Source organism: Choloepus didactylus, chromosome 4 (genome assembly GCF_015220235.1).
Source record: "Choloepus didactylus isolate mChoDid1 chromosome 4, mChoDid1.pri, whole genome shotgun sequence".
Lineage (NCBI taxonomy): Eukaryota > Metazoa > Chordata > Mammalia > Pilosa > Megalonychidae > Choloepus > Choloepus didactylus.
The window spans coordinates 50911652-50930958 of NC_051310.1; the positions used below are offsets into that span (position 1 = coordinate 50911652).

The 19307-nt window shown below is 37.7% G+C and overlaps 1 protein-coding gene across 2 annotated transcripts in view; it reads right to left on the bottom strand.

The window, feature by feature from the left end:
- MNAT1 (MNAT1 component of CDK activating kinase) overlaps positions 1 to 19307 on the bottom strand; it is a 335520-nt gene that overhangs the window by 277474 nt on the left and 38739 nt on the right. The window lies entirely within an intron of this gene.

Here is a 19307-nt window from a genome sequence, read left to right on the forward strand (position 1 = left end):
GATTTACATTTATTAGTAAATGTGCTGGTTTGGATGTATTATGTCCCCCAAAACACCATGTTCTTCAATGCAATCTTGGGAGGGCAGACAGTTGTTGCTTAGGTTGGAATCTTTGGATTAGGCTGTTTCCATGGAGATGTGACGCACCCAACTGTGGGTAATACCTTTGATTAGATTATTTCCATGGAGGTGTGCCCTGTCCATTCAGCGTGGGTCTTGATTAGTCAACCAGAGCCCTATAAAGGCTCAGACAAAAGGAGCTCAGGACAGCTGCAGCTTAGAGAGACATTCTAGAGAATGTCATTTTGAAACACATCCTAGGAGTAAGCAGACGCCAGCCACATGCCTTCCCAGCTAACAGAGGTTTTCCAGACGCCACTGGTGTTCTTCAGTGAAGGTAGCCTACTATTGATGCCTTTGTTTGGCTATTTGCATGGCCATAAGACTATAGCTTTGTAAATAAATAAACCTTTATAAAAGTCAATCCATTTCTGGTATTTTGCAAACCGGAACAGTAAACATCAACAACTAATAAATCACTATTAAGTCTTACTTGACTTCTTCAAAGACAGGCCTAAATGTGTGAAAATTTGAAAAAAACTAAAAAAATCTCTAGGTTTAATTTCCATTCGGTTTTTCTCATTCTACTTATCATCTCAGGATATTACTCTAGTGAGTAAACACAAAGTAAGGTGACAAAAGTTAACCAAAAAAGTAACGTTAAAAAACTAATTTTTCAGGAAGAGAGAGATGTAAGTATTTACTGTTGGTTAGGAGGCAGAATGGTGTAGCATTTCTGGAGAACAGTGTGGTGGTACCACAAGAAGGTACGTATGTGGGTGCCATAACATCCTGCAACCTCATTCGAGGGCATATACTTGGAAGATCTGAGAGCAGGGACAAGAACGGACATTTGTAAACTGGTGTTTGTGGAGGCAGTATATATGATTTGCAATGGGTGGAGGTGGCCTAAGGGTACATCAACTGAGGAACAGAATGGTGAACTGTGGTGTGTCCATACAATGGAATATTGAGCAACTACAGTAGTGAAACTGTGAGACACACAATGCAACGACGTGAATGGATCCTGTAGACAGCATTTTAAGTGAACTACGCAAGAAACAAAGGCAAACACTATAATAGGTAACCAATAAGGACTAACTACAATATGTAAACTCAGAATGGAATCTTAGAGCATAGCTTATCAGGGGGATGCTTATTGTAATGGTCCCTAGAATGTAAGCTCTTAGAGCAGTCACACCTATTCCTGAATTGTAACAGCTATCTCCAGATTCTGAGATGCTGATCCCTTTGCGTATAACCTGATTGATCCCTGGAACTTTGGGTATCTGTGTGACACCTGAAACTCAGAGCTAGAGCTCAGCAGATATAAATGCCAGTATTAGCACATACAGCAACTGTTAAAAAAGCTGAAAAAGAGTCCAGACTTCAATAAGAGATATGAATGAAACAGATCTAGTTAAGACTACGGCAAATCGGACCAAGTGTAAAGGACGAAACTGTGTTTTAAAACTTCAACTTCCATGTGAGACCAGGGGAAGAGATTTCTGTTTGTAGCAGGATCTACATTTCCCGAACAGTTTAACTTGTACATTATGTTCAAATACCATAATTACATGGAACTTTGAATAGGAAGTGAGACCTGGTAGATTGTACAGGTTAGCGTGAAATAGCAACACATCCCAAAGTAATTTGGGCAGAGAATAAAAATATATATGCAGGGCCCCCCTGAGGAGCCAGGGGAAAATGTGGAAGTGCTGAACTTCCTCACCTGGATTTTTGCTGATGTTCTCACAATCATTGAAGACTGGAGGTTTTGTATACCGAGCCCTCCATCTTGGTGCCTGCCATTATGGAACTCATTAATGCAAAGGAGAGGCAAAAACTATAATTTTGCCTAAGATTCTCCCCTTGAATACCTCTTTGTGGCTCAGATATGACCCTCTCTCTCTAGCTAACCCGACTCGGCAGATGAACTCACTGCTCTCCCCACTACATGGGACCTGACTCCCAGGGGTGTAAATCTCCCTGGCAATGCAGGATATGACTCCCAAGGATGAATCTGGATCTGACATCGTGGGACTGAGAACAACTTCTTGACCAAAAGGGGGATGTAAATGAAACAAAATAAAGTTTTAGTGGCTGAGAGAGTCCAAATGGAGTGGAGAGGTCTCTGATGAGCACTCTTACGCACTATATGGATAACCCTTTTTAATTTTAAGGTATTGGAATAACTAGAAGCAAATACCTGAAACTACCAAACTCCAACCCAGTAGCCTTGACTCTTGAAGACGAATGTATAACAATGGAGCTTACAAGGGGTGATAGTGTGATGTGAAAGCCTTGTGGATCACACTCCCTTTAGCCAGTGTATGGATGGATGAGTAGAAAAATGAGAACAAAAACTAAATGAAAAATAGGGTGAGATGCAGGAGATGATTTGGGTGTTCTTTTTTTACTTTTATTTTTTATTATTTTTACTTTTTCTGGTATAAGGAAAACGTTCAAAAATAGATTGGGGTGGCGAATGAACAACTATATGATGGTTCTGTGAACAACTGATTTGTATACCACAGATGATTGTAAGATATGTGAATATCTCAATAAAACTGAATTTAAAAAAAAAAACTAGTTTTTGAATTCAAAAAAACTGATATCCTATTAGACATAAAAGCTAATGTTCCAGTTTGCTAATGCTGCCATTATGCAAAACACCAGAAATGGACTGGCTTTCATAAAGGGGGTTTATTTGGTTACAAAGCTACAGTCTGAAGGCCATGAAAAATGTCCAAATTAAGGTATCAACACAAGTATACCTTCACCAAAGGAAGGCCAGTGGCATCCGGAAAACCTCTTGTTAGCTGGGTAGGCATGAGGCTGGCGTCTGCTGATCCCAGGTTATGTTCCAGCTACTCTCTCAGCTCCTGTGCATTCTTCAAAATGTTGCTCTTGGGTTGTTTTGTCTTCTCTTAGCTTCTCCAGTGCAAACTCTGGGCTAACATAATCTGCTTTCAATGGCCGTCTCCAAAATGTCTCTCTCAGTTGCTCTCCAAAATATCACTCACAGCTGCTCTTGAGGTCCTTTCTGTTTGTGAGCTCTTTTAATAGGACTCTAGTGATTAAATCAAGACCCACCCTGAATGGGTGGGGTCCATATTTCCATTGAAATAATTCAATCAAACATTTCACCTATAGTTGATTGAGTCACATCTCCATGGAAACACTCAATCAAAGGATTCCAACCCAATCAGGACTAATATGTCTGCCCCCACAAGACTGTATCAAAGAACATGGTGTGTTGGGGGACATAATGCATCCAAACTGGCACAGCTAACTACAAAAAAAGTTTACTCTTAATTCACATGAATTCATGAACTTACTTGAACTTTACCTCATATAATCCTCAAAATAACCCTGTACAGTACATGCCATTGGGAAACCCATCATACAGATAAGAAAACAAAGGCTTAAAGACAATAACTAGACTGTACACCTTTTTGTTGCATGAGCAAAAGAAAAAACTGATAAATGAGAACTCCTCAAAACTGAATACTTCAGTGCTTCAAAGGACTTTGTCCAAAGGATGAAAGGGCAACTGACTCAATGGGAGAAACTATTTGGAAATCACATATCTGATAAGGGCTTGATATCCAGTATACATAAAGAAATCCTACAACTCAACAATAAAAAGACAACCCAATTTAAAAAGGGCAAAGGACATGAATAGACATTTCTCCAAAGAGGAAATACAGGCTAAAAGACACATGAAAGGATGCTCAGCCTCACTAGCTATTAGGGAAACGCAAATCAAAAGGACAATGAGATATCATGTCCACCTACTAGAATGGCTGCTATTAAACAAACAGGCAACTATAAGTGTTGGAGAGGGTATGGTGAAACCGGAAAACGTATTCACTGCTGGTGGGAACGCAAAATGGTACAGCCACTGTGGAGGATGGTTTGGCAGTTCCTCAGGAAGCTAAGTATAGGGCTGCCGTACAATCCGGCAATCCCACTACTCAGGATATACCCAGAAGATATGAAAGCAAGGACACAGACTTTTGCACACTGATGTTCATAGTGCATTATTCACAATTGCCAAAAGATGGAAACAATCCAAGTGTCCATCAACAGATGAATGGATAAACAAAAGGTGAAATATACATACAATGGAATATTATTCACCAGTAAGAAGATATGAAGTCCTGAAGCATGCAACAACATGGATGAACCTTGAGGACATTATGTTAATTGAAATAAGTCAGACACAAAAAGACAAAATATTTTATGATCTCACTGATATGAACTAATTATTATATGTAAATGCATAGACACAAAATACAGAATATATGTAACCAGACATAGAATGAGGGTAAAGAATGAGGAGCAGTTGCCTAATATGTGCAGAATGTTTACCAGGGTGAACTTTAACATCTGGAAATGGACAGGGGTGATGATAGCATGTTATTGTGAGAATGCTTAACAGTCCTGAATGGTGTCTGAGCATGGCAGAAAGGGGAAATTTAGAGTCATGAACGTCACCAGAAGAAAAGTTGGAGGTTAAAACATGGGATGTATAACATAGTGAATCTTCTGGTAGATAATCTCTGTGATTAACTGTACAAATATGATAAAGTTCTTTCATGAACTATAGCAGATGTATAACATGATTATAAGGAGTTAATAATAGAGGGGTATATGGGGAAAAATTTACCTATTGCAAACTATGGACTACAGTTAACAGTAACATTTGAACTACATAGCTTATATGGTATAACTGTGTGATTGTGAAAACCTTGTGGCTCACACTCCCTTTATCCAGTGCATTGACAAATAAGTTGAAAAAAAAAGGGAGACAAAAAGTAAATCAATAATGGGGGGAAGAAGTATGACATGTTTTGGGTGTTCTTTTTTACTTTTATTTTTATTCTTATTTTTTGGAGTAATGAAAATATTCAAAAAATTGTTTGTGGTGATGAATACACAACTATGTGATGACACTGTGAACAACTGATTGTACAGTTTGGATGACTATATGGTATGTGAATATATCTCAATAAAATTACATTAAAAAAAACAAAAGACATCAGGGGGTATTTTTACCAATTCATGGGAGCTCATGATATTAAGGATGGTATTTGTAAAAGTTTTGAGGTTATATGTACAAAGATGTTTACTGCAGCACTGTTTAGAATAGGTAAAAAGAAGAAATAAACTAAATTTTCATCAACAACAACAAAAAAAACCAGAAACCCCAAACAGAAACTCTATACCAATTAAGAATTAACTCCCATTCCCTACCTCCCCTCACACCCTGCTAATCTGTATTCTGGAGTTAAGAGAGTCAGAGAAAAAAAGGAGCAATTCAAATGCAGAAGATAACTCCCTAGGGGGTGTATCTTCCCCAAGAGGAACGAGGTGGAGCCCCACTCTCGTACTGGCCTTCCCTTCAGAACTCAGACCCCAGGGCCTGGGGGAAAACGGCCAAAACAGAAACAGTCTAAGCTGAGAACTCAAGGGGCCACACCTCGTTACACCAGTAGGGAGCAACAGGCTGACAGCCGCCACCAGCTGGGCAAGTTATGAAAAGCAGTGCAGCTAGAGGCTTCACAGGAAACTATCAATCTTCTAAGATACACCCTCAGAGAAACGTAACACTGAATAAAAGCCCATTCTGCGACCTGAAGCCATTCTGGTCTGGGAAAATCTGATTGGGATAACCAAGGAAACCTGATGCCTAGACAACAGAAACCACAAATTACTCCAGGAAAAATGAAAATATGACCCAGTCAAAGGAACAAACTTACACTTCAATTAAGATACATTTGAGATACTGTTTCACCTTAATGAAACAAAGTTTTTCAAAGAAATATGCTAAATCAATTCAAAAAACAAATCAAGGAAGATATGGCAAAAGAGATGAAGGATACAAAGAAAACACTGGGTGAACAAAAGATAGAAATGGAAAGTTTTAAAAAACAACTGGCAGAATCTATGGAAATGAAAGGCACAACACAAGAGATGAAAAACACAATGGAGACCCACAATAGCAGATTTCAAGAGGCAGAAGAAAACACTCAGGAACTGGAGAACAAGACACTTGAAATCCTACACACAAAAGAACAGACGGGAAAGAACGGAAAAATATGGGCAATGTTTCAGGGAACTGAATGACAATACGAAGTGCATGAATGTTTGTGTCCCTGAAGGAGAAGAGAAGGGAAAAGAGGCAGAAGGAACAATAGAAGAAATAATCCTTGAAAATTTCCCATCTCTTATGAAAGACATAAAATTACAGATCCAAGAAGTGCAGCTGTGATGGTTGGGTTCATGTGTCAACTTGGCTAGGTGACCCAGCTGACTGGTCAAGCGGGCACTGGCCTGACGATTGCTGTAAGAATATTTGAGGCTGGTTAATAAACCAACAGGCTGGTTTGTTGGATCATCAGTCAATTGACTGCAGCTGACTGATGACTCATCAAGGGGCGTGCCTTCCACAATGAGAGAATGCAATTGGCTGGTTTGGTCTGGGTGATCAGCCGGTTTGTTGTATCATCAGTCAATTGACTGCAGCTGACTGATGACTCATCAAGGGGCGTGCCTTCCACAATGAGAGAATGCAATTGGCTGGATTTGGTCCGGGTGGTCAGTTGAAGGCTTATAAGCCGGACGGTTAGAGAACCTTCACTTCTTCTTCGGCTGCCCAGTGAAGCATTTCCTGGGGAGCTCATCGAAGTTGCCGGTTCGTTTCCTGAGGAGTTCATCGGGCACATTCATCGAAAATCCCAGTTCATTTCCGGAGGAGTTCGTCGAAGTTGCCGGTTTGTTTCCCGAGGAGTTCGTCAAAGTTGTCGGTTCGTTTCCCGAGGAGTTCATCGGACATCTTCCTTGGAGTTGACAGTTTGTTACATCTCTCATTGATTCTGTCTCCCTAGAGAACCCTAAGTAATACAGCAGCGTACCCCAAACAGAAGAGATCTGGATAGATTACACCAAGACACTTAATAATCAGATTATCAGATGTCAAAGACAAAGAGAGAACCCTGAAAGCAGCAATAGAAAAGTCATCCATCACGTACAAAGAAGCTTGATAAGACTATCTGTGCATTTCTCAATAGAAACCATGGAAGCAAGAAGGAAGTTGTGCCAGTTTGAACGTATTATGTCCCCCCAAATGCCATTATTTTTGATATAATCTTGTGTGGGCAGACCTATCAGTGTTAATTAGATTGTAATTCTTTGCGCCCCACCAACTGCGGGTGATGACTCTGATTGGACAATTTCCATGGAGGTGTTGGCCCACCCATTCACAGTGGGTCTGAATTAAATTACTGGAGCACTATATAAGATCAGACAGAAGGAGAAAGCTGCTACAGCCAAGAGAGACACTTTGAAGAAAGCACAGGAGCTGCAGATGAGAGAGTTTTAAGACAGCCGTTGAAAGCAGACTCTTGCTCTGGAGAAGCTAAGAGAGGATAAACACCCCAAGTGCAACTAAGAGTGACATTTTTGAGGAACTGCAGCCTAGAGAGGAACGTCCTGGGGGAAAGCCATTTTGAAACCAGAACTTGAGGGCAGATGCCAGCCACATGCCTTCCTAGCTAACAGAGGTTTTCTGGACACCACTGGCCATCCTCCAGTGAAGGTACCCAACTGCTGATGTGTTACCTTGGACACTTTATGGCCTTAAGACTGTAACTGTGTAACCAAATAAACTCCCTTTTATAAAAGCCAATCCATTTCTGGTATTTTGCATTCCGGCAGCATTAGCAAACTAGAACAGAAGTGGTGTGAAATATTTAAGATACTGAAAGAGAAAAACTGCCAACCAAGTATCCTATACCTGACAAAACTGTCCTTCAAATATAAGGGAGAGTTTAAAATGTTCTCTGACAAACAAACAATGACAGTTTGTGAACAAGATATCTGCTCTACGGGAAATACTAAAGGGAGCACTACAGACAGATAGGAAAACACAAGAGTGAAAGGTCTGGAACACAATTTTAGGTGACGATAGCACAACAATGTAAGTACAATGAACAAAGATGACTGTGAGTATGGTTAAAGAGAAGAAGGTTAGGAGCATGTGGGACACCAGAAGGAAAGAGGAAAGATAAAGACTGAGACTGTATAACTCAGTGAAACCTAGAGTGATAAAATGTACAAATGTTTTTTTTTTTTTTTTTAAGAGGGAGAACTAATGAATATCAACCTTGCAAGGTATTAAAAATGGGGTGGTATTGAGGAAAAAAACACAATCAATGCAAACTAGAGACTATAGTTAACAGAAACACTGTATTATGCTTCCTTTAAGGTAACAAATGCAATATACCAAAGCTAAATGCCTGTAAGAGGGGGACAAAAGGGAGGGTTATGGGACTGTTGGCACTGGTGATGTATCTGACTCTTTTACTGTATTTTAGTTTAATTCTATCTTTCCTTTTGTTGCTTTTTAGCTGTCATTTGTTTTCTTTTTCTTTTGGCTCTCTACCTTCTTTGACTCTTCCTCCTTCTTTGTGGAAGAAATGGAGGTGTCCTTATACAGACAGTGGTGATGGTGGTGAATGCACAAACACGTGATTATACAGGGAACCATAGATTGTTTACTTTGGATAGAATGTATGGTGGGTGAACAAAACCATCTTAAGAAAAAGGGGTTGACGAAGAAAACTTGAGGGCACTATATTGAGTGAAATAAGACACAAAAGGGCAAATATTGTATGGTCTCTCTGATATGAACTAATTATAATATGTAAACTCACAGACATGAAATGTAAGTTACCAGGATACAGAAAGAGACTAAAGAATGGGGAGCGGTTGCTTATTATGAGCAGAATATTCAACTAGATTGAATTTAAGTGTTTGAAAATGGACAGAGGTGACAGTGGCACACTGTGAGAATAACTAATAGTGCTGAATGGTGTGTGAATGTGGTCGAAAGGGGAAGCTCAGAGCCATGTATGTTACCAGAAGGAAAGTTGGAGGTTAAAAGCTGGGAATGTATAAAATAGTGAATCTTGTGGTGGACAACGTCCGTGATTAACTGTACAATTAGAAATCTCTTTCATGAACTAGAACAAATGCATGACAGTATAACTAGAAGTTAATAATAGAGGAGTATATAGGGAAAAAATAAACCTATTGCAAACTATGTACTACAGTTAGTAGTACTTTAACATTCCTTCATCAACAGTAACAAATGTACTACACTAATACTATGAGTCAATAATGGAAGTGGGGTAGTTCGGGTTTTGGGAGGATTTGAGTTTTCTTTTTTGGCTTTATTTCTTTTCTGGAGTAATGAAAATGTTCTAAAAATTGAAAAAATTAAGGGTGGTGATGGATGCATGGCTGTATGATGGCACCACAGGCAACTGATTCTGCACTTTGGATCTTTGGATGATTGTATGGTATATGATCAACCTCAATAAAATGAATTAAAAAAAAAAAGTAAATTCTATTCTGTTTGCCCCCTTCCTCTGTCCTTGGGGTGGAGCTATGATGCTGGAGTGGCATCTGCCATGTGACTATGACATGATAAACCCAGGATGGAAATCCAGTGGAAGCAGAACAGTGTTATTGCATCAATCCCTTTTACAGACTTCTTTAAAATAAAATAATTAACAACTATATTTCTAGAGCAAGTATTCATTGGGCATTCTGTTACTCAAAGCCAAAAGCAGCCCTACCTAACTTATATTGTGGGTAATGATTTTTCTGATGCTCTTTATTCCTCCATATTTTTCTCTATATGCAAACAGCATGCAGCATTAGAGTCTTTCTTTTTTTTTTCTTTTTTTTTTTTTTTGCAGAGACAAGAAAAAACATCTGTTTTGAAAAATATTTTCAGTAGCTACCACTGTCTACCTGCTAGAATGAAGGAAGTGCTTTGTTATACAGGGTGAGTCTTAACTTTTCAGTCCTTTTTGAATAATTGAATAACACTGACTGTGTTTTTATTGTGAAAAGAAAATTAAATCCTATTCACAAAAAAAAAATTACCACAGATGTGAGGGTCTATTTCTGAACTCTCAATTCTATTCCATTGGTCAAAATGTCTGTCTTTGTGCCAACATCACGCTGTTCTTCTCACGACACCTTCTAACATGCTTTAAAGTTAGGAACTGAGAGTCCTCCAACTTCATTTTTCTTTTTTAAGATTTTTTGGCTATTTGGGGCCCTTTATCATTCCAAAAAGAAAAGAAACAAACAAACACTTTTCCAATTCTGCAAAGCAGCCTGCTGGAATTTTAATTGGGATTGCACTGAATCTGTCGATCAATTTGGGTAGAATTGACACCTAAACAATATTTAGTCTTCCAATCCACAAACGTTATTTAGGTCTTCTTTAATTTCTTTTAGTAATGCTTTGTAGTTTTCTGAATACAAGTCCTGTACATCCTTGGTTAAGTTTAACCCTAGGTATTTGTTTCTTTGTGTTGCTATTTTAACAGGAATTTTCTTCCTTGTTTCCTCCTCAGATTGTTCATTACTAGTGTATAGAAACACTACTGATTTTTGCATTTTAATCTTGTATCCTGCCACTTAGCTGAACTCATTTATTAGGTCTAGTAGTTTTGTTGTAGATTTTTCAGGACTTTCTAGGTAAAGGATCACATCATTTGCAAATAGTGAAAGTTTCACTTCTTCCTTTCCAATTTGGATGCCTTTTATTTCTTTCTTGCCTGACTGTTTTAGCTAGAACTTCCAGTACAATGTTGAATAACAGCAGTGACAGTGGGCATACTTGTCTTGTTCCCCATCTCAACAGGAAAGATTTCAGGCTTTCACCACTGAACATATTAGCTGGGGTTTTCCATATATGCCATTAATCCTGTTGAGAAAGTTTCCTTCTATTCCTAGCTTTTGAAGTGTTTTTATTAAGAAAGGATGCTGGGTTTTGTCAAATACCTTTTCTGCATCAATCAGGATGATCACATGGTTCTCCTTTGACTTGACAAGGACATATTACATTGACAGATTTGCTTGTGTGGAACCACCTTTGCATACTTAGGATAAATCCCACTTGATCACAACATCTAATACTTTTAATATGCAGTTGCATTCAATTTGCATGTAGTCTGTTGCAGACTTTTTGCGTCTATATTCATAAGAGAGATTGATCTGTCATTTTTCTTTCTTGTAGTATCTTTATCTGATTTTGGTATTAGAGTGATGTTGGCGTCATAGAATGAGTTAGGTTGCATTCTTTCCTCAACTTTCTAGAAGAGTTTGAACAGGATTCGTATTAATTCTTCATGATAGAATTCACTTGTGAAACTATCTGGTCCTGGGCTATTCTTTGTTGGGAGGTTCTTGATGACTGTTTCAACCTCTTGTACTTAGTCTGTTGAGGTCTATTTCTTTTAGAGTCAGTAGGAGTTGTTCATGTGTTTCTAGAAAACTGTCCAGTAAATCTAAACTGTCTAGTGTGTTGCCATACAGTTGTTCATAGTATCCTCTTCTGATCTTTTTTATTTCTTTGGGGTTAGTCATGATACCCCCCGCCAAGTTCTGATTTTATGTATTTGCATCATGTCTCTTTTTTCCTTCATCAGTCCAGCTAAGAGCTTGTCAATTTTGTTGATCTTTTCAAAGAACCAATTTTGGTTCTGTTGATCCTCCCTATTGTTTTTTTCTTCTCAATTTCATTTATTTCTGCTCTAATCTTTGTAATTTCTTTCCTTCTGCTTTCTTTTGGATTAGTTTACTGGTCTTTTTCTAATTGTTCCAGGTTGGTAGTTAGGTTTTTGATTTTAGCTCTTTTTCCATTTAATGCAGGCTTTTAGGGCTATAAATTTCCCTTTCAACACTGCCTTCAATGCATTCAATAAGTTTTGATATATTATGTTCTGTTTTCATTGGTCTCAGTATATTTCCTGCTTTCTCTTGCAATTTCTTCTTTGACCCACTGATTGTTTAAGAGCGTGCTGCTTCAGAAATGTTGCTATACTAGGTTATTTTCTTGGGGTAGAGTACAAACATGTTGGAAGTAAAGTAGTTATTTTAGGTTAGTTGTCTTTTTCTTACTCCCTTGTTATGGTTTGTTTGAAATTTTTTTGTTGTAATTTTTTATATAGTTAATTTTTAAAAACAAACTTAATTTAAAAAAAAAAAAAAAAAAAAAAAACAATGAAAAAAATGTGCAGAGCTCCCCGGAGGAGCTGGTAGAAAATGCAGGGGTATTGGGCTTCCCCACCTCGATGGTTGCTGATGTGCTCACAGACGTGGGGGACTGGTGGTTTGATGGGCTGAGCCCTCTACCACAGGACTTGCCCTTGGCAAGAATGTTGCTGCAAAGGAGAGGCTAGGCCTGCCTATAATTGTGCCTAAGAGCCTCCTCCTGAATGCCTTTTTGTTCCTCAGATGTGGCCCTCTCTCTCTCTAGCTAAGCCAACTTGACAGGTGAAATCACTGCCCTCCCCCCTTCATGGGATCTGACACCCAGGGGAGTAAATCTCCCTAGCAACGTGGAATATGACTCTCTGGGAGGAATATGACTCTCTGGGAGGCATCTAGACCCGGCATCGTGGAATGGAGAACATCTTCTTGACCAAAAGGGGGATGTGAAAGGAAATGAAATAAGCTTCAGTGCCAGAGAAATTCCAAAAGGAGCCGAGAGGTCATTCTGATGGGCACTCTTACGAGCAATATAGACAACCCTTTTTATGTTCTAATGAACCAGAATAGCTAGCAGTAAATACCTGAAACTATCAAACTACAACCCAGAACCCTTGAAACTTGAAGACGATTGTATAGAAATGTAGCTTATGGGGAGTGACAGTGTGATTGGGAAAGCCATATGGACCACACTCCCCTTTGTCCAGTGTATGGATGGATGAGTAGAAAAATGGGGGCAAAAAAAAAAAAAGGCACCCAGTGTTCTTTTTTACTTTAATTGTTCTTTTTCACTTTAATTTTTATTATTATTTTTGTGTGTGTGGTAATGAAAATGTTCAAAAATTTAAAAAAAAAAGAATATGTTGTTTAATTTCCACGTACTTGTGACTTTTCCATTACTTCCTTTCGTATTGATTTCTAATTTCATTTTGTTGTGGTCAGAGAATATACACTGTATGATTTCAGTACTTTTTGGTTTGTTGAGACGTGTTTTGTGACCCAGCGTGTTGTCTATCCTGGAGAGTGATCCATGTGCACTTGGGAAGAATGTGTATTCTGTTTTTGTTGGGTGAAGTGTTCTATATATGTCTGTTAAGCAAACTTTGTTTAGAGTATTAAAAAAAAAAGGTGTGCTGCTTAACCTCCATTAACTTGTGCATTTTCCAATCCTCTGCCTACTGTTGACTTCTAGCTTCATTCCATTAGGACAGAGAAAGTGCTTTATATAATTTCAATCTTCTTATATTTATTAAGATCTCTTTTGTACCCAACATGTGGTCTATCCTAGAGAATGATCCATGAGCACTTGAGAAAAAGGTATAACCTGCTGTCCTGGGGTGCACTGTTCTGTATTTGTGTTAGGTCTAGTTCATTTATCAAAGTATTCAAGTTCTCTATTTCTTTACTGATCCTCTTTCTAGCTGTTCTATCTATTGATGCATGTGGTATATTGAAGTCTCCAACTATTATTGTAGAGACATCTATTTCTCCCTTCAGTTTTGCTAGTGTTTGCCTAGTGTATTTTGGGACACCCTGGTTAGGTCCATAAATTATTTATGATGATTATTTCTTCTTGGTGGATTGCCCCTTTTATTAATATATAATATCCTTCTTTGTCTCTTATAACAGCTTTGCACTTGAAGTCAATTTCATCCAAAATTAGTATAACTACCCCAGCTTTTTTTTTTTTTTTTTTTTTTTTTTTTGTTACTGTTTGCATGGAGTATCTTTCTCCAGCTTTTCATTTACAATGTATTTCTATCCTTAGGTCTGAGGTGAGTCTCTTCTAGACAGCATAAAGATGGCTCATATTTTTTATTCATTCTGCCAGTCTGTGTCTTGATTGGGAAGTTTCATTAATTAGCATTCAATGTTAATACTGTATCTAACTTCACCAATTTTATCCTTTGGTTTTATATGTTATTTCTTAGTTTTCATCTCCTTTTTTTACCCTTTAAGTTATCATTCCCAATAATCTTCATTTTTACACTCTCCTCCAAAACTGTCTCTCCTTCCCTTTCCTTTCTGCCTGCAGGACTCCCTTTAGTATTTCTTGTAGGCCAGGTCTTATGTTAATGAACTCTCTCAGCTTCTGCTTCTCTGTTAATATCTTAAACTCTCCCTCATTTTTGAAGAACAGTTTTGCTAGATACATATGTCTTGGCTGGGAATTTTTCTCCTTCAGTATCTTGAATATTCATACCACTGCATTCTCATCTCTATGGTTTCTGATCAGAAATCAGCACTTAAGTCTTATTGAGCATTCCTTGCATGTTATGAATCACTCTACTCTTGCTACTTTCAGAATTCTCTCTTTCTCTTTGGCATTTGACATTCTGATTAGTATATGTCTTGGAGTACTTCTATTCAGATTTATTCAGTTTGGGGTACACTGCACTTTTTGGACAGGGAAATCAATGCATTTCATAAGAGTTGCAAAGTTCTTGGCCATTATTTCCTCAAATATTCCTTCTGCACTTTTCCCTTCTCTTCTTCTTCTGGAAGACCCAGAATGCAAATGTTCATGCACTACACGTTGTCAACCAATTCCCAAAGACTCTATTCAATTTGTCCCATTCTTTTCCCTATCTATTCCTTTGTCTGCTCAAATTCAGATGCTCTGTCTTCTAGCTCACTGGTATTTCTGCCTATTCAAATCTGCTGTTGCATGCTTCTAGTGTATTTTTAATTTCATCGATTCTGCCTTCCATTCCCATAGGATGTTATTATACCTTGCTTGCTTTTAAATTCTTCTTTATGCTCACCCAATGTCTTATTAATATCCTTTATATCTTTAGACATCTCATTGAATTTGTTTACATTTGCTTGAACATATTTGATTAGTTGTTCCAGGTTCTGTACCTCCTCTAACTTTTTGATTTGCTGCTTTGACTGGGCCATATCTTGTTTCTTATATAGCTTATTATTTTTTTTTCTGATATTTGGGCATCAGATTATCTCAATGAGTTTAGTCTGAGGGTCAGATTCTCTCTCATCAAAATTTTTATTGTTGACTGGATTTGTGTTAATACTCTTCTTTGACACTTGGTTCATCAGTATTAGCCAACCAGGACTGGGCCAGGGACCTACAAAGGTCCCAGGGAGAAGATCAGGTAAAGAAGCCCAAAAGCCTTTAATTCTGACCCTAAGGGTGCACTTTCCTAGCCTGTCCAGCATATGGCCTCTTCGCCCAAGAGTCTTTTAGATGTGTTCCTGGAAGTGCACTTTCCTCACCTGCCAGCAAATGGTGCTCTTCAGCAACCTATTCCCTCAGCTGTCAGAGGGCAGCCTCTTCTTAGCTCCCTGCTGATTCCAGACAATAGTATAGCTGAGCCAGGCAAGGCAGGCTTAAACCACTGGTGGTCCCATCAGTCCAAATTCACCAGCCAAAAGCTGGCACAATACTAGATCATGTCCCGCCCTTCTGTTGGGAGAGTGCGCCTTCACTACTCTTTTAGTCTGGAGCTGTCTGCCCACCAGACACCAGAGAATCACCACTTTCTGCCCCGAGTAGGGGATAGGCATGAGGGGCCATGGCTGAGGGAAGTTACTCACATTCTCTCACCGCAGCTTCTCCGTCTGTTGCACACTTTCCTGGGGGTTGGAGAGCACTCCTCCCAATCTCCAGAGACCCAGATCCATTGTTGTAGACACTTTCTGCCTGACTTCTAGTTGTTTTTCTGGGAAAGAAGTGAGTCCATCCTCTCCCTAATCAGCCATATTGGGTTTGTAATAAGCTTTAAAACTAGGAAGTGTGAGTTCTCCAACTTCATTTTTCTTAGTGAAGATAGCTTTGACTATTTGGGACCCCTTACAATTCATATATATTTAATGGTTATCTTTTCTATTTCTGCAAGAAGGCTGTTGGAATTTTGATTACATTGAATCTATAAATGGCTTTGGATAGAATTGACATCTTAACAATATGTAGTCTTACAACCCACGAACACAGAATATCCTCCCATGTATTCAGCACTTCTTTGATTTCTTTTAGCAATGTTTTGTAGTTTCTGCATATAATGCCTTTAATTCCTGGGTTAAATTTATTCTTGGGTATTTGGTTACTTTGGTTGCTAATGTAAATGAAGTTTTTTTCTTGATTTCTTCTTCAGATTGTTCATTATTAGTGTATAGAAAAACAACTGATTTTTACATGTTAATCTACTCCATCACTTTGCAGAATTCACTTATCAGTTCTCGCAGCATAATTGTGGATTGTTTTAGGATTTTTCTATCTATAGTATCATGGCATCTGCAAATAAATAAAGTTTCACTTCTTCCTTTTAATTTTGGATGACTCTTATTTCTTTGTCTTGCCTAAATTTTCTACCTAGAATTTCCAGTAAAATGTTGAGTAACAGTAGTAACAGTAGGCATCCTTGTCTTGATCCTGATCTTAAAGGAAACACTTTCAGTCTTTCACCATTGAGCATAATGTTAGCTATGGGTTTCTCATATATGCCCTTTATCTTTCTATTCCTAAGTGTATTTTATCAAGAAGGGCTACAGGGTATTATCAAATGCCTTTTCTGCAACCACTAAGATGATCATGTGGTGTTTATTTTCTCCTTCCTTCTGTTAATGTGGTATATTACATTAAGTGACTTTATGTTGAACCACCCTTGCATACCTGGGATAAATCTGACTTGATCATGGTATATCATTCTTTTAATGTGCTATGGATTCGGTTTCTAATATTTTGTTGAGCATTTTTGCATCTATAGTCATAAGGAATATTGATCTGTCATTTTTTTTTTTTTTTGTGGTATCTTTATCTGACTTTGTCTGTGGCTGATATTGGCATCACAAAATGAGTTAGGGAGCATCTTCTCCTCTTCAATTTTTTTTGGGAGAGTTTGAGCAGGAGTGGTATTGATTCTTGGAAAGTTTGGTAAAACTCCCCTGTGAAACCATTTGGTCCTGGGCTTTTCTTTGTCGGGAGGTTTCTGATGCCTGATTCAATCTCTTTACTTTTTAGTGACTTGCTGAGATCTTCTATTTCTTCTTGAGCCAGTGTAGGTAATTTGTGTGTTTCCAGGAATTCATCCTTTTCATCCAGGTTATCTAATATTTTGGCATACAGTTGTTTATAGTATATTGTTATAGTCTTTTCATTTCTGTGGGGTCAGTAGTAATGCCCCCTTTCTTATTTCAGATTTTAGTTATTTGTGCCCTCACTCTTTTTTCTTTATCCATCTAGCTAAATGTTTATTGATTTTATTAATCTTTTCAGAGAACCAAATTTGGATTTTGTTGATTCCCAATTGTTTTTTATTCTGTATTTCATTTATCTCTCCTCTAATCTTTGTAATTTCTCTCCTTCTGTTTGCTTTGGGTATAGTTTCCTCTTCTTTTTGTAGAACCTCCAGTTTTGAGGTTAGGTCTCTGGTTAGAGGTCTCCATTCCTTCCTAATGTAAGCATTTAGAACTATACATTTCATTCTCAGCACTGCCTCTGCTGCATTCCATAAGTTTTGGTACATTATGTTTTCATTTTAATTCACCTCAAGACATTTACTAATATGCCTTGTGATTTCTTCTTTGACCCACTGCTTGTTTAAGAGTTAACTGTTTAATTTCCACATATTTGTGAACTTTCCATTTCTCCCTCTTAACCCTACTTCTTTGACAGGAATTTTTTTCATTATTTTATATAATCAAAATAAAGAAATGCTACACCTCAACAACAAAAAGACAACCCAATTTTAAAATGGGCAAAGATCTTAACATACATTTTTCTAAAAAAGATGTACAACTGACCAATAAGCATGTGAAAAGATGTTTAACATCATTAACCATTAGGAAAATGCAAATCAAAATCACAGTGAGATACTATTTCAAACCCACTAGAATGGCTATTATGTTAAAAATAGAAAGTAGTAAATGTTGTCAGGGATGCAGAGAAATAGAAACCCTTATACACTGCAGGTGGCACTTTAGAATGGTGGAGCCACTCTGTAAATCAGTTTGCTGGTTCCTCAGAAACTTGAAAATAGAATTTTCATATGACCCAGCAATCCCCCTTTTGGTATATACCTAAAGTGAAGTGAGGTCTCAAACCGATACTTGTACATCAGTGTTTATAGTAGCATTATTCATAACAGCCAAAATACGAAAGCAACGCAAGTGTCCATCACAACAGATAGCTGAATAAACAAAATGTAGTATGATTCAACTGCAAAGTGGAATGAAGTTTTGAAACATGCAACAACATGGATGAAGCTTGAAAAAATATGTTGAATGAAATAAGCCAGACACAAAGAGAAAAACATTGCATATAAAATACCTTATATGAAATACCTAGAAGAAGAAAACTTGATAGAGACAGATGCTGTTTTAAGTTTACCAGGGGCCAAGGGATGCAGAGCAGGAAGAGGAGTAATATCTTAACAGATGAATAGTTTCTGTTCAAGGATATAAAAAAGTAAGGCTAATGGCTATCAGTAATTACACCACAATATTGTGGATATAATTAATACTACTAAAATGTGCACTGGAATGTGGTTAAAATGGGAAATCCTGAGTTGCATATTTACTAAAATAAAGAGTTTTTTAAAAAGGCAAATGATTCATTGAAACATTGTAGGTAATAGTGCAAGATTGGTAATATCCACAGATGTCAAAATAGTAAAATGAGTAATAGATTGTCCATTTAATAGAATACTACAGAGCTACTAAATAAGCTGGGCCTATATGCAGGCAAAGAATGATCTTCAAGCTAAAAGTAAAATATGCAAGGCACATAACAGAGTACATATTTTATACAAAACTACTGTCATTTATATAAATAAAAAGATACATTCTTCTCTAGTACTCATGGAAGATTCTCCAGGATAGATCATATGCTGGGGTACAAGACAAGCCTCAATAAATTTAAAAAGACTGAAATTATTCAAAGCACATTCTCTGACCATAATGGAATACAACCAGAAGTCAATAACCACCAAAGAACCAGAACATTCACAAATATGTGGAGGTTAAACAACACATTCCCAAACAATCAGTGGATCAAAGAAGAAATTGCAAGAGAAACTGGAAAATATCTACAGATGAATGGAAATGAGAACAAAACATAACAAAACTTATGCAATGCCAAGAAGAAAGTGCTGGGGGGTATTTATCACTCTAAATGCATACATTAAAAAGGAAGAAAGAGCTAAAATCAA